This window comes from Diuraphis noxia, unplaced genomic scaffold, assembly GCF_037042655.1.
Source record: "Diuraphis noxia isolate RWA-SAM2 unplaced genomic scaffold, SU_Dnox_SAM2 contig0004, whole genome shotgun sequence".
NCBI lineage: Eukaryota > Metazoa > Arthropoda > Insecta > Hemiptera > Aphididae > Diuraphis > Diuraphis noxia.
The window spans coordinates 31,134,415-31,152,769 of NW_028301714.1; the positions used below are offsets into that span (position 1 = coordinate 31,134,415).

Consider the following 18,355-nt stretch of genomic DNA (forward strand, 5'->3'; position numbering starts at 1 on the left):
GTCATTTATCAAACCTCCTTATTAGTTATTAATGTTATTATACATAAATATGTATAGATTGTAGATTTATTCAATAAAAAAAAAAAAAAAATTCATGCCATCATAATATTACACATCAAATGTGAAATAACTAACACGGCTAAGCCCCGAAAAAGAAGCAAATAGCATTATATTATAATATTTACCAAGTGATCTACTATAATAATAACCTGATAATATACTAACGCCTGACCTAAGTTTAAAACTGTTTAGAGAAAATCATTATAATATTATGGAACTCTAATCCACATACATTATCAGCTGAGATAGCTTTTCGTTATCATACGTTGAATCTATATATAACATTATTTGCGTATTATGTCACGTCGTAAACTCGTAAACAACAGCCGCTGTGATAATGAAACCACGATATTGCATAGTGGTATAAATCACGTATATAGAAATGTATTATAATATTTTGTATTTAATATTCAAAGGTACTTTTATTCGTTCCCAAAAATATTACATTCACTTTAGAATGGTTTAATCGAACGCTTTAAATTGTCATTCGGCGTAACGATCGCTACACTTGGCCCACAACTGCGCGGCAAATAGTTGATCGTTAAATAATTATTGGGACGCGAAGCTCTCTATTATATATAGAGTAATTTCGAAAAGCATGTTGAATCATTACTATGTTCAAACACCAATACCTTACTAGTTTAATATATAGTATATAAGTACCTACAGAAGTCGTAGTTCCATTCACTAAATAAGTTGTTAGAACGTATTTGCTACAAAAATTTTGTTTTATCAAACGTGGTCACGTCTTCTACACTGGATTCAAGCGAATAGCGAATTGACTTTACTAACCCATTAGCTTGGGTAGAAGTATGTATCTATTTTTGTATATATATATATATAATATAAATGAAATTATACCTATAGGTATGGGGGCGTATATGTGGAAAACACGCACAAACAGATTGCTGATTAGCTTAACTATAAAACAACGAGAGTTGAGTAATTTGAGTCTATTTGGCCTTTCTATTAACTACGTAAGATGTGAGTCCTCAATCCAAATGGGATCGCGTTTTTGTATTATACAATTTAATAGGACATAAAGATGACCGAGAGAACTATACGAGACAGTAGAAACAAAGAGAGTGGCCAATTCCTGATAATGATAATTCGATTTCATACAATAGTTTTGTCAAAGGTAGGTACCGGTGTTATCCCAGAAACGAAACAAAACAAATGATAATGTATTAATGTGTACTTACTATCACTATTCACTACAATACCATCTACGCAGATTGTATAAGTGTTTTCTTTGTTTTTTCGAAAGAAATTCATCTTCGTTCAAAAACTTTAAAACAAAATATGTATACTTCGTTTACTGATATCTTATGAATTATAAACAAATAGTATTGGAAACAAAAATACTTTTTTGGATTTTAATGATAATATTGTTTAAACAATATTTAAACGATAGAAAAACAAATAGATTCAAACCGTAAAATATAAAATTATGAAATTACATTTATATTCATATGTCACTAGTACCTATGTATATTAAATGAATTGTTTTATAATTCAAAGTTTTACAGTATTTTAAATATAGTCGCAATCGTATAAAACTCATATCATATTCGGGACAAATTCAACAAATGAAAAGGAAGCTTTTTGGGAAATACGAAACATTTAAACACCAAATGTTTTTAAGATTACAATTTTTAGATTCTGAGCGGAGCGATGAATGTATTGATTTTACCATGATGTGTGTTTTTTTTTTTTGTGTCTGTCATCACGTTTTGGGGCAGTGAATGTGCTTCGATTTTTGACTTCAGTACCTCGTTCGATCAGAAAGTGAATCTTGTTGGTACTTTGGGGGGGTCAAAAGGGGGAAAAATTGACAACATAATATGTAAAAATCACGAAAATCACGAAAATTCGCAAATTATTTCAAAATAGAAATTCATAAAAAATTTTCTTTGTAAATCTAAGATTTGAAAATTTTAATAATCTATAATATATCCTAGACAGATAAACCGTCTTCGCTCAGAATCGTTTTTCGTATACAATGATATAATATAATTGGATTCAAATTTAATTCCATCCATTACAGTAACCACTTGTAACCTACTGTATAAGCGACATCCACGACTTACCCGCCTTTTTTAAATATAAAATTGCTCGTAGACCTTAATTGCTATATCTTATAATATAATGTTTATTTCATTTTAATGTTTTTTTTTTTGCTATTATTATTGATTATGGTAATCCCAACAGATCAGTAGTACATCAAAATTACCGTGAAAACAGTTACAAGTATCTACTTAACTATCTGACATAATACTATATTTTAATTTTAATCTAGTGAACCGAGTGAGAAAATGTCTGCCATAGTAATAATGTATTAAATATTAATACCTAATAATTCTGTAGACTTCTTAGCAGGTCGTATGTGCACGTGGGTTCTTGAGGGTAACCAACCACTTGATTTAATTAGATTTTGTGATATAGGTACATATTATAAGTTTTGTACGTATTAGTGATTGTTGTTTTGATTATCAAGCTTAGAAATTCAAATCAGTTTAGATTATCTGAACCACATCCCCACAAATAACCTGAGATAGTTCAATACATTAGGTACATGTTGACACTTCAGAAAGCTAACCTAAATCTTACCATACCTGCTTACATAAATGAAAATAGTTTCATATAAAAAAGTTCAAAGAAGCGGTTAAATTGTATGTATGAATCGTAGATCTTCGATGGCAATTTGACTAATTCATTGTTATTATTTTATTTTTATTGCTTTACAGTCATTAAACATTCTTACGTGGCACGTGATAAATATGCTGTGATACTAAAAATTTACGAACATTAGAAAGGTTTTTTTCGTTATCATGGTAACAATTATCACTATAAGTGACTCTATTTTGGCAAAAAAGTTTTTAAAATAATCTACTCGGTTGGTTGGAAATATCTGGCTAGATGGTATACCTAGTGAATGATAATAATATTAATTTGATCGGTACATTTATTTCATGATCAATGATTATATTTTATAAAACTGAAGATATTTTTCCGATTAATTCAACATATACATTTTACTGTATTTACCGATTCCGAGAGTTAGTACTGTTAGTAGGTAACTAAGAGACTAAAGACGTATTAGTTTTAAAATGATATGTGGTTGTTTTTTAAAAACTATTTGTAGCTTTCTGGAAGAAATAAATACAGATTTCTAGAGTTTTACTTGGTAAAATAAATTTAATGCTATTATTGTAGTCTAAGACTTTTTTTAATTCAAATAATGTGTATTTACCTGCATCACTTTAGATTAAGTTTATGCCTAAATTATTTATCTCATACTGTTGTCTGTTGATTTATAAAAGAAGTTTTTAGTAATAGTACGCTGTTATAGAAGTATATTAATAGATACAAGCTTACATTTAAATATTAATTTCCCGGATTTAAGTATCGTAATTTAACGGATTAATCACATAGTATATTTTTGACTAAAAACAATAAATTTATTTTTTACGAGAATCCTTTGAATTATTTGATTAAATGATACCTAACTTTAAATTTTTTTATAATTAATTAGTTTTGTGTTTTTGATAATATTATGTAATTCATATTAGTATTGAAATTTTTTCTTATGAATTATGAATTTTAGAATTTCATAAACAGAAAACAATTTTATTTTCAAAAAAATAAAAAATGTAGACACATCTTTGGATTCATGATAGGATTATAAATTGTGATTGAAGATTATTGAAAAATTATTATATTATACAATAATAGTATATTTTGGAATTTGTGTGTTACAAATACGAGATATTTTATTAGTTATAAACTTATAGTTTACAACCTATATATATATAAGAAAGCACATCGAAACATGCATAATAAATGTAAAAAGTATATATTATATATTTTATTCTGTTGGTAAAATAATATAAACCATAGCATTAAGAAAAAATGTTCAGTACTCACTTTTTTTAACCTAATGTATTTTTTTACGCGATCAATGTTAAATCTTGTATAAACATACTCCTTTTTTAAACAGCTGAAGGCGTTTATTGGATTTAAACAAAAAATGTATACATTTTTTATAAACCACTTTAGAACTACATATACTTTCACGGAGTTAAATTAAAAATTAATACTTGAAGTAATTTCATAAAATAATATTATCATATATTACAACAATTTAAAAGTTTTCAAAATAAATTATTTATTTCATTCAATTTCAATTTTTACAATTTTAATCGAATTAATAATAACTTTATTTACTGACTGAATTATTCGTGTTTGAGAAGTAATGATGTCTACTATTTGTTAAACTTAAATGTTTATTACTTAAGTTGATATTTAACGATGGAAAGTGTATTATATAATTATTTTTGAACCATTCTAATTTTGCTCGAAAACAAAGGATATTGAAATATTATATTATAATCGCCCATTTCCATTTAATTTATACTGTAGTATTATGACAACATTGCTTTGTTATATTTTACGATTTATGTCTCAATTTCCCACAAATTTATTCAGCCCGGTTAATGACCAATATATATATATATATATATATATATATTCACACCATTATAATATACTATATAGTTTTATGTAAACCACATTTGTTACAATCTTCTATTCCTATTCAAGTGTTTCTATAGTCTATACCATGCGATTTATAAAACCTTTATATTATGTTGTTTTATAAATTCTTTTTCACATTCTACGAAAATGTACAATGTTATTTTAAGTTTTGTGCTCTAATAGATTTATACATGCAATAACAATAACTTTGACATGTTTAAATTAATTTTTTAATATTTATATATATATTAATAATTTTTTACAAAAATACTTTACAATAGAATACAATAAAATATTAATAATTATTTTAGGATAATTGCAGATCATCAGCTCCTAATTCTAATTTCTCTGTATCGGAGTAATTACTTATATCATTTTTGTAGATACTGGTATAGTCAAAAATAATGAGAATAATCGTGTTAAAATATCAGCTCTAACCTAATGCAGGTACTAGTGACAGATTAAATTTAAACATCGTCTCGGGCGGCTGTAGATTCAGCCCGCTCGAGTTTGAAAAGGTACACCTCATGGCTCATAGTACCTACACAATACACATATATTGAAATGACAAAAATAAATATTTTGGTTCATTATCGTCGTTTGCACGGTTCGAAGAGTGAAAATAATAAACATTTATCTATAGCCGTTTGGCCCGAGACCAACAGGTTATACACATGTATTAACGGATGCGTCACACAAGCACAAAAAGAGTGTCTGACGTCTTCGTCTCATCACGATTACGCACAAGCTGTTTGTAAAATTACCATTTTATTACTACACTAAACGAAGCGATTAATCGTCGTTTGAAACGTCACATCTAGTTTGGTCCGAAGTCCAAGACCACGTTTTGCGGGCGCTGATGATGTATTAGTAATCCGAGTACCTGACAACAGGAGTCGCTCAAATCCAGAAGTACAAACATTTGATTTTTATTACTAGATTAATAATTATTCTTCTAAACACCATAAAAAATCTATTCCAGCTGGTACTAACGTGTACTCAGTTATTTTACATCATATACTTCTTATTGCCTTATTGGTATTATAATAATTGATCTGTTGTTATTTAAATGAGGTATGTTTACGTTGGATAAAATAAATGGTAACTAGCTATTATAATACGCAGATACAGTTGAATCTCGATAACTTAAATCTTAAGCGAAATAAATATGAATTTGACTTATGTATTTTTCGAGTTACCTAAATGGATATCCCTTAAACACAACTGTAAAACACTTCATGAGGAAATAACAAAAAATTCGAGATATCGAAATTCAAACATATAATAATAGCTTTTCAGGCTAATGACCTCAGTTGTCGAAGCCTTAACCCTAATAAAAAAAAAAAAAAAGAATAGCTTTTAATTATTTATTCATACTAGAATAACTGCAGGCATTGAAATTTCATGCATAAATAATTAATTATAGCTAATGTCTTAAATTATATAGAGGATTTAAAGAAACAAAACATATATAGCAATATGGCATTTTGATTTTGTCTCGATTAAACGACTTCAAAGACAAAAAATTAGCAATTTTATCAGTTTTATGGTTCAGTTTCTTGGTTTTATAGCCATAAAAACGTAGAAGATTTATCTGAACCTTTTCTAGTTTGTTAGTTAAATACATTTGATTAGGATAGGATTCCATAAAACCGTACTAAATTCAAGTAATGATCTTACAACTTACAAGTAGGGGAAGACGGGGTATTACCGTATGCGGGGCAAAATCTTATTATCGGAATATTATCAATAATTGTTATCATGGAAGTGAACTGAATACATCGATTTGAAACGTTTTGTTTGTTTATTTATTGAATATGATAGTACACGTGTTATGATATCACGTTTTTAAAATAAATACGTTTTATATTTTTACATACAATTACTAAAATACTATCAAAATTTCAAAGAGTGAATTTTTATATGCGAAAAAATTGTTCAGGTATGCCATATTTATTATTCAATAGCTAATTAAGTGTAATTTACATTTGTAGTATAAATACATTAATTTATTAATTTAATGTTTGATATGAAGCTCGATAACTTTTAATAGTCTAGTGGGGCAAAATCGTATGGTTATACACTATATAGGTACTTAGGTAAGTTGTATTTGTTGTACTACTGCCAATGGGAGTAGGTTTTATCGCATATTGTGTTGTGTTATTAATTTGTTGACATTTTGATAAATTGAAAACAATGTTTAGGTACATTTTTAATTAATGAAAATGAAATCTTACATAAGTTATTACCTACTGCCTAATTTTAGTTAAACTTTACAAGTTAATTAAATAAAAGTCCAATACCAATTAATAATTTACCAATAAATATAAGGAACTGTGTTTCGGTATTACAATTATCCTCATACGATTTTGCCCTAGAGTAGGTACATATTTCTCTCAAAAAAAGTAAAACGCAAATTAAACAAATTTAAAAAAAAAAAATAGAAAAAAATTTCGAATAAAAATTAAAACCATAAATTTTTCTATATATACCAGTTCAAAAAATTTAATTTCGTTAAAAATTGCATGATTTATAAGCCATGGAAGCTTAACCATACGGTACTGCCCCGCCTTCCCCTGCACAACTCAATGCTTTCAAACATAAATAATGATTAAAACCATCTATAGGTACGTTTATAAACCCTAAACTACGAATAATGTAGAGCATAATTGATTATGAAAACTCGATAATTATCGTGTAACCAAAGCTCAACAAAGCTGAATAATATGTTATTGATCTTGTTAGATTAATTAATTTTGAAGAATTGTTCTCCCACATACCACTCAGACAGAAAGCTTTTAAATATACAATAATGTATACACAGAATAGCTCAAGTCAGTAAAATGTATACCGATTAATGGATATTTTGTTAAACTTTAAGAATAGAGTATGAGAATATTAATAATAATAACAACTGTTGATTAAATATAACCGTTTCGACATTTATGCTACAAACATTTTAACACCGATTAGTGATTATAAAATTATTAAATCTGTATAGGACATAAATATAATATAGGTAATAGATTTATAGTAATAGATATAACACATTTCTACTCATAACATATTTCATGTATTGTAGCATGTATTCGACCAGTTAAGAATTATAATAAACAGAATCATCTTCTGGTTTTCGTAAGTTATCATACAAAAAAATTATTATTTTCAACTTCCGAATATCGTTTGAAAAGATTTAAACTTAAATTAATATAATTTTTTGTTGAAATCGTTTACATAATAACCTGAATAGTTTATTGTGTAATATATATACATATACGATTAATTAGTTAAAAATGCCTAGTTGTACTTTAATTAATTTAACGCCAATCAACTTCATCTAAAGTTTTTCAATTATTTTAAAACTTCAGATCAAGAGTACAGCGCAAGAATATGATTGTAGATGAAAAAGGGTTGAGAACACAATTTGAATATACAATTGACATAATATTAATAAAAAATTATACTTATAAAATATAATATTGATTTAACTAGATAACTAAAATAAAAATAGGAATTATTTCTAAAAATGTATAGAAAAACGAAAAATTATCGTGCTCGGAGTTTGAAAGTGGGTACATCACCAACTTATTTTTTATACAATTTTAAAACATTCATAAAACATATTAAGGTGTATATATTTTAATAAACAAAATATATATAATCAGGCATACTTATAAGTTATAGTTCTTAGCAAATTTAGTTTTAAAACCGAAAATGTTGTTTCAAATAAATATATATTAAATATAACGTAATGAAACGGTTATTGTTATAATATGCTAGTTGTTAAAACTTTCTAGTATTCAACATATTAGATTAATAACAAATACATTGAAGTAGGTAGGTAATACAAATGAGAACAACTCATATATATAGGGTGATTTTTTTATCCTTGAACACTTATTATATTAAAGAGTATTGACTTTTTCCTTATTTTTTTTTTTAAATAATTTTAATCTTATGTTTTTATACATTTGTTTACATTTTTTCTCCTTATATTTATTAGGCAAACCACTATCAACTTTTGATTTTCAAATAACAGTCCATGCTAAATTTTTTATAAACTAATGAAGCTAATTTTTTTTATGAATTATCGTGTTCAAATTTTCATTTTTCGTTAATCCGTTGACGAGATATAGAAGTTGAAGTTGAGTGGTTTTGAGAGGCTCTTATTATGTATAAATGTGTTATACCTTGTCATTTTAGTAGACACCCCGCTATCAGGATTTTTATGTCCAAGGCAAAAGATATTACACATTTAAAATCATTTCAGGTAGTAAAGTAAGCTTAAGTTGTACCCTTAAATGTATTGTATAATACCCATTTAATTGGATGTCGCGCAGTACGCCCCACTGAAGCACTAAGGGTGATCTCACCACCGGTCATAATAATACTTATCAAATATAAAGACCAGTAGTTAAAAGTAATAAATTTGATATCGATCGAACCCAAAAGGTATTATGGTGATAATCATTGTACTTTGTACAATGATTATCAATCGCTTATTCAACGATATCGAATTTATTATTGTAACAGCTGGTCTTTAGAAATAAAAATCCTAGTTCAAACGGTGATGTAGTATATATAACACCTAAAAACCTTCTACAACCATCCAATTTTTAACAACTATAACCCGCAAACTAGTTAACATAATTTGAAAATTTTAACCTGAAAATTCATGAAAAAAATAGTTTTATTAATTTATGCAATTTGTCATTTTCAAATCAAAAGTCGATGGTAGTTCACCTAATAAATATAAGGTTGAAAATTATTTAAAATGTATATAAATGTAGAAAAGAATGAGATTAAAATTATTTTTAAAAAGAATTCGAAAAAAAGTCAATAATTTTTGAAATAATGAGGGTTCAACGATAAAAAAGCGGGTAAGTCGTGGATGTCGCTCTGCTGTACAGTAGGTTACTGTAATGGATGGGATTACATTTGAATGCAATGATAGATATCATTGTACACGAAAAACGATTCTGAACGGAGATGATTTGTCAGTCTAGGATATATTATATTTAAATATTGTCATATATTCAATTTAATTATTTAATTATTTAATTAAATTCATATATTTCAATTAAGACGTATTTTGCATAAGGCGTGGTTAATCAATTTTTCCAAAAACATTGCATGTAGTTATCATAATTCATAATACCTTATCATAGATATACATATACCGTGTTTGAGGATAAATCGTTATCATTACGTGATTTCATAAAAATTTAAAACACAAACGTACAAAACATTTTTCCTATAATGACGTTTCAAATTTTCTCTATAGCTATTTGAAGCAAAACTTATGGAGTTATGGAAAACTATTAGTGTTAAATTTTATGACCTTAGATATAAATACAAACAATATCATTAATTTTGAACTACAAAATAATTTGCAAACATTCATGGTTTGGACGAATTTTTGTCAATATTTGAAATTCAAATGCTAATAAAAATTTAATTTGAATTTCCGGTGGACATTTTTTTTGTGATAAATTTGTAAGGAATCTTGTATTAAATTTTCAAATCTTAGATTTTCAAATAAATTTTTTTATGAATTTCTAGCTTAAAATAATTTGTGAATTTTCGTGATTTTTACATAATATGTTGTCAAAACTCAAACTTTGAATGCTTAAAAAAAAATTTGTGTTTATGTATTCTTTTTATTTTGCAACTGCTATTGTAAAATTTCCCGTTTTTCCCTTAATTTTTAGTTTGTTTATCCCGATTATTTAGAAAAATATATAAGAATTTTTTACTTTTGACCACTAAAGTACCAACTAGATTCACTTTCTGATCGAATAAGGTACTGAAGTCAAAAATCGAAGCACTTTTACTGTCCTAAAACGAGATGACAGACACAAAAAAAATTCATGGTTTTGACGAATTTTTGTCAATATTTGAACTTCAAATGCTAATAAAAAAAAAATTGTGCATATGTATTCTTATAATTTTTTAATCACTATAAGAATAACTTATGAGAAACTTACGTTTCGTATACGAAAAACGATTCTAAGCGGAGATGGTTTATCTGTCTAGGATATATTATAGATTATTAAACATTTTCAAATCTTAAGTTTAAAAAGAAAAAATTTGCTCAAATGTTTTGAAATTTTTACTATGTCTAGGTAAGGCTAATATAAGTATACAGCCCAAATTTCAATTAGTTTTCGTGAATGTTTTTAACCGAATTACAACAAAAACCTCTCAAAATTAAAATGTCTGTAAATAGTTCAAAAATGACTAGAATTTTCCGAACTTTAAACCTTAAGAAACAAAATCCAAAATACAACAAAAAAGAACTTTTGTTATTTTTCATTTTAAGTAATATTTCTGGTAGGAAACGTCGTCCGTAGTTATTTAATATTATAAAATCGTAAAATCGTGAAATCGTAGGTTTTTTCTCCTTTCCGATTTTATTTCGAGTACTGTTTCGAAAATCGAAAAATGATTTCACTAAAGTACCAGCTCAAGAACATTACCTTTCAGAAAAGAAGCTACATTTGATAACTTTGAGCAAGTTTAGAGGGAGAAAAAGTGTTTACAGAATAAAAAAGAAAAAGAAATAAACATCATTGTAAAACCAATACATTCATCGCTCCGCTCAGAATCTAAAAATCACCCTGTGTATGTATGTGTATAGTGCAAAAAAATGAATGGTTCTACAATAAAGTGACGTGATTTTTTTTTCACTCAATAACTATCAGAAAAACAAACAGTCTCACTAGTCATAAATTACATCTTCTTAAAATATAAAATTTAATATAGATGGTATTTTAAAGTGGTGTTTCAATTTTAAAGTAGTTATTTGAAGAAAAAAAAATATAAAGAACTGTAGAATATATTTTTAATAAGTAAATTTGCACTCAAGTCACAACTCCCGAGATACATTTTTTAATGTTATAATTTGTAAAAATAAAAAATATCTTCAATGTATAGAAGATGTCCATCTAGGTAGAAAAGAACCATCTAGAACTTTTTTTACTATAGATTATAAGATATTTATTATTTCACGCACAACTATCGTCTATCATTTACATAATATTATATACCCCAGTTATAGCTATATTCTGTGGTTATTTTCAATATATTATTCAGTGTACACTCATAGTAACTTTTAATTTTAAACTTAAAAAGGATACTTCATTCCATCTTTACATGTTTTATTCTATACAACATCATAAAAATATTTTAATTTTTATGTTTTAACTTAAAATAAAAACATCAATATCAGAAAGGATATCAAGAAATCCAATATTTAAATTAATAGAATAGTTGATTATACAAATAGTTTGAATTGACTATGATTAAAAATACCTGAACATTTTTTATGTAGGTATTTGTGTTTATGTTTGTGTGTGTTTTTTTTAAAACAAACAACTATTGAAATTCTTTAGAATTTTCCAATTGTTTTTCGCCGATACATATTTGTGTACAACTGTCAGTTACACATGTGTTTTTCTTTGTTTTTACTCACGTCCACTAGTGCCACTCGACCAGAATTAATTTAAGTTGTTGATTGACTTGTATTTGAAACGGCGTAATAGAATCGAAAACGATTAGGTATTGTGTATACTGTATAATACTTACATAAAATAAGTGTTGAATTAATACCTCGTATTCTATTATATTATTTTATGCAAGCACATAATAAATACCTATTCTTGGATTTAATGCAATCATATAATGTGCTACCTAAATGTTTTTATGTGTGATATTAAATTACGTATGAGCTATTAAATTTATAAGTTTATAATATATTTTACCAGTCATATAATTTTTGGTGATTTATTTATTGAACAATTAGAATACAAGCTAATATACTTGCAAAGTATGCATTACATAATAATATTATCATTTTTATACGAATTTATTTCAATTAAACGATTAGTTTTTTTTATTATTAAAATGTATTATTTATTTGTATTGATGAATCTCCAATCATTCATTTCGTCGTTTATTAAATCGTATGGCAATAGTTTAAATCTATCTGCCGTAAGCCAATTCCCCCTGGGATATTAGTTTGAATAGCAGGTTGTAATTAAGGCGATGGAAATGTTTTATGTAGAAGATTTGTGTTCAAAATAATACTTAGTGATTTATATACCTACAGCCACTGGAAACAAATCTATGCACAAACAGGGAATACAAATAAAAATGTATATAGTTACTGATATACGTGCACGTTATGAACGACGACAACAATGCTGCTAAAATAAGCGGAGTAATAAAATACCAAAAAACTCAAGTGGTTTTGTTTTTCAATGTCATTATCGGCGTTTTTTCAATGTATGTCACATCAGTAATAATATTATTATAATTACACGTAAGCAGCATCTACACAAGTACACAACGTATACTTAACATACAAACGTAATGTATTATACACCTATAATAATTTTTATAATTTATAACCAATTTTTATTTTACTGAACCAGAAATAAAAAAATTATTTTAATATCGAAATAAATCGTTATTAACGCGTTATTTATACATATATTAATAAATTATATTTTATATTTTTTTAAATTATTATGCCACGCGTGTGGTAATAAAAAACGAGCCAACCTGCTAACTTACCGAGACTTGAGAAAATAAAGCACATTGACGTTGATTTGGCAAGTGATTGTGATCCTTCAGCCAAATTCTTCACCTTTTACCTCTAATCTTCTTAAAGCTATTTTTCATGTGATTGAAACACGACGGGGTAAAAAATTTAAAATTAAATATTATAATTTATTTTCTATTACTTACATTTGGTAATCTAAATATCTTTCATAAATCTTTTTTACTTCGCTTCTGATATCTGATCAATCTATATTAAACTATATTCCAACTGATTTATCAACAAAACATAAAATTTATATTGATTTTGTAAAGTTAATCATTATAACAATTGTCTTGTATTTGAATGGGTCAAAAATATATTTAATTAAATTTATTTCGTAATTAAAATTAACTTAATTATAATTACTTACACAAAAAGGAATTAAATTTATTCGAATCAATTTGTATGATCAATGTTTTGTAAAAGATTTTTATATCATAAAAATATTTAATGCAAACAAAAAGTATTAAAAAAAGATACGTGCTTTCTTATCATGTTCCGTTCCTCAACTATAACCGTATATATCTATCAAAATCGCAATTAAACTATGGCCATCATTTAGGGCGAGGGTTGTAAACATTAACCCTTAATTACAGTACCCCATGTGGAGACTCCACACGTAAAATAATCCATAATATCAATATATAAAAATGTACCTAGTGCTATTACATGAGTTAAATGGACAATAAATCATAGCATTCCAAAAATAATTCAAAGAAGAGCTTAGTTGATTACCAAAATTGTGATTTACCTATGAGTATAATCTGAAAAAAATAAGTTAATCAGGAAATAAGACTTTTCAATATGTATTACGGCCAAATCAAGTGTCTATTGAAAACCATACATAGATATATCGTTGTAAAATCAATTGTTGCCTACTAATATGTCTCGAATTTAATTAATATTAAATGGTTTGTATTTATTTTTACAATTCAGATTTCTTGTTCTTCTTATATTGTGATATATTATAATTAATTATAATATTTTCTCTGGCTACAGGTGGCTTATATGACTTACGTACATGCAGAGAAAATTTTAGGACCCATAATATTATACATTTTGACTTCAGATTGGTCAATAAATTATAAAACCTGCAATAGGTAAAAATATATACTTACGCTATAAGGTCTCAAGCATCATAATTTATTATTTAATTATTTAATCTCTACCCATTAATAACTGCGTTAATATATATATTTTACAGTCACACACCAATAGAATTAGGGACGTTATACGTAATTTAACAATTTTTTGCATCGAACGAAACTATTATTAATTACTTTTGATTGCCACGTGTCGTTTTGTTATTATAATAATGACATTATTTCGTATTTTTGTTATCCTAACAGTAGGTAGGTAGGTAGGTACACAAAGAGCCACGTTAGCGCCGGTAATTAAAATTTAAAACTTTCAAACAACACTCGTGAATTTAAGAAGGAAGATACATATTTTATGTGTACTCGTGGGACGGATAATCGGAAATATCAATACGACTCCCAGGCGTAGGTATACTTGACATTTCGTTTATTCTCATCTATTTCACTTTACAGTTGTACCTGCACAAAGGCTCAAAGAATGCGAATGCTCTCGCATCTACGTAAAGACATTTCTTTGAGACTTTTATTATCAACATAACAATATATTATGGGTTAAGTATGACAGTTGGCCATCTTTGCGCTTTTAAGCTACAATTCAATTTAAAGCGAAACTGCTAATAACACCATAGATGATAGTATACTTGATTTTATCTAGTAATTAATTTTCGTTTAAAAGATAATAATTATATTATATACTACGAGTAGTTAAAATGTATGAAAATGAATTGATTTGTCTTTAGTTTAAATTACGAACAAATTATTCGATGTTTCCTCAGACTGTTTTAATAAAAGATATTATGTTTTACAAAATACATTAAATACTAACCTAACATTTTACGAGTTTCACAAGAATTTAAGAAGTCATATGAAATATATTGTATATATTTGTAATTTTATTTCTTAAAATAAATAACAATGAATATTTATATATAATTCACGATTAGACACTTTTACACTAAAATATTAAAGTGAACAAAATCAAACAACCGAAAATCTCTGAACGATCAATGTTTACTGTTATGTTTTGTAGATTAAAATTAATATATACTTACCTATACGTTTAAAAATAAACCTCAAGAATTTTGAATGAAAAATATTTGGGTTTTTAATTTTTTTACACTGGTGTTCAACAATTACTTTATAATCCACCGATATTTACGAAACCTTTTTCGTTGAATGTATTTTGATCAAAAACCTGAATTTAGTTTTTAAAACACTTAAGTTCAAACTTTTGTTTAACGTATTATTTTTTATCATATAATCCTCAGCTGCTTAGCTATTTCGTAACTCAATGGACTTACTATTACTTTTTAAGTTAATACTTAATATTAACAATATATATTTACTAAATCATTGAAAATAAGTCATTATAATTTATAACACAATAATAAAATCTTGAGTTGATATGATATAATGTTTTTTTTTTTTTTTTTTTTGTTGATTTGTTATTAATTAAAAAACCAAACTTAATAAGATTATGTTTTAAACTTTCTGAATTATAAAATGGGGCAAAATGTATGCTTCTATGTGTTAAAAATTGATTTGTCGTTTTTAATTATTAATATTTAACGATGTATATTTTGTATATTGTATAGGTACTTGCTGTACAAACTATTATAGAATTAATAATGCACTTTGATGGATTACTTTGTATTAGAAACGAAGCAATTAATTTAATCTCAAGATAAATGGCCCACCACAACCAAAGTTTGTTTGCATTTCCGACTTGTTAATGGTGAAACCAAGACACACACAACCTCACAATCTTTCTTCTGACTACGCCAAATTTAAGTATATCTGTGGATGTAAATGTTTTACCAACAGATGTAAAATTTAAGCTAGCCAATAAATTACCTCATTCTAACAATTTTTTTTTCGTTATGCATAGGTATATAAAATGTACAATTATTGGCCTAGCGTAAATAGTATTATATTGTAATGATATATGCAGCTATTACCTGAAAAATATCTTATACTTTTGTACATTGTTTCATTTAAAATCCCTTTTCCAAGTAATAGTCTACATTTGTACAACAATGGTCATTACTCATAAGTATAATACACTAAAATAAAAACAAACAACTTGCATTACCTAGAACAAAAATAAATCGTTTTTATCTACCATGCACCATTTTCATATAATATTAACATTATATTTGCAATTATTCACTGATATTGAAACTGATATTGTGTAACGCAAGGTTTTTAAAACAAATTTGTTTTAATTATCTAATTATGCGGTTAAATGATAAATTGTCCGTACTATATGTCATATGTATACTTAATCAATTATAATTTTAGATGAAAACTGCATAATTTTCGATAGAATACTAAATAGTACAACATGTTTGAATATAATATTTACATTGCAGATATTAAAGTTAGGCAGCGGCATTATGAACAATAGACAGTTTTAGTTTCTTTTTTTTTTTTTTGGTCTGCTTAAGTCTGGATTTGATGGATTGTGAATGATGTAAAACCGTGATTTTTGTTGGATTTTGTATAATAATATGAATCTTTTGTAAATAACATTATTGCATAGTTTTACAATATTTTAAGTACCTATAATTACTAAATATTAACCTAAGATAATATTTTGGAAATGTATTATTGGACCTTTATAACTTTAATATGTCTGTTATATGTGTACCTACCTATGCATGATAAAGTAGTTAAAAGTATTTTTTAAATTAATTTATGATAAGCCATATATATGATGTAATACGTTTTATTTGAGTCATGTGACAGTAAATATTTTTACGGATACACTTGAGCGAACAATAACGAAGCATATTTGGATGTATATCAACGTTTGGATAGTAATCGCAAAATGATAATATAATATTTCATATCGGATTTATTAAACTTACAAATTAAGGGTTACATTTTACCAAAACGGGCATATTATATCTATCATTGGCTTATAAACGAACCCCAGTGATCCTCGATAATATACAAAACGTAAATAAGTAAATATTAACACCATGTACCTAGGTATTATAATATAAACAATATCATTAAATGCGTTATATGATTTTTTTTACATATACATCGTAGAATTTTCTAAATCCACCCAATAACCAAATAATATGCAACTTCAATTGTAGATTATTATTTCTAAATAATGATAATAATTATTGTCTTGTACAAATAGTTAGTCTAAACGGGTCGAACGAATTATTATGTTTAATATTAATATTTCCAACTGGTCTAAACATACTTTTCGGAGGTTCGCAATATATAATCAGTTAAAAAATATACCTACTGATAATATTCCTATTAATTTTCACATTTTTTTCGGATATTATATTATGTAATACTTTAATAAACATAGTAAAATTTACTAATATATTTTACCTATATTTCCTACTGGTATACCTATTATTTATTAAATATAAAAAATATTAATATTTTATTTCAGCCTATGGTTAATTATTAAGTATAGTGTAAAGTATGCTCTTCAGAATATTGTTTTGCTTACATAAGCTGTAGTTGGTACACTTATAGGTAAGTAACTACTCAAAAATTATTTTCCACCTTCTTGAACTCGACGTTGCGACAAGTTCGTTAATGTTAAACAATTTTGTAGCAAGAATATATTTTTTTGTCGTGGTATACCGTAAGTGCAATACCTAACCTTTCGTATTATAACGAAAAACATTTTATACATAAACACACACACACACACACACACACATATATATATAGATTCGTGCATCAATATTAATAAATGCTACAACGACGATAACACACCTGACAACTATTTTAACACTCAAACACACAAAGTAAAAAAATCAATATCGTCTATTGAGAATTTTGATTCCAGAATTCTTAACATACTCGAGTAGATTCGTAGCGTATAAATCTTGCCTACTATCAATGATTACGCTAGTAGATCACACTTATATTTAGTGAGACATTTGGACACAAATAAATTTTAATACAGTTATATTATTTATAATTATATGTATCACTTTAGTAACTTAAAGTCTATACACTTATGATGATAATATTAAAATGTAGCAAAATATGTTTATATGTGGGGCCTAAATAGGGG

The 18,355-nt window shown here is 26.3% G+C and overlaps 1 protein-coding gene across 1 annotated transcript in view; it reads right to left on the reverse strand.

Annotated features, from left to right (window-relative positions):
* LOC107171764 (tachykinin-like peptides receptor 99D) overlaps positions 1–18,355 on the reverse strand; it is a 225,646-nt gene that overhangs the window by 101,378 nt on the left and 105,913 nt on the right. The window lies entirely within an intron of this gene.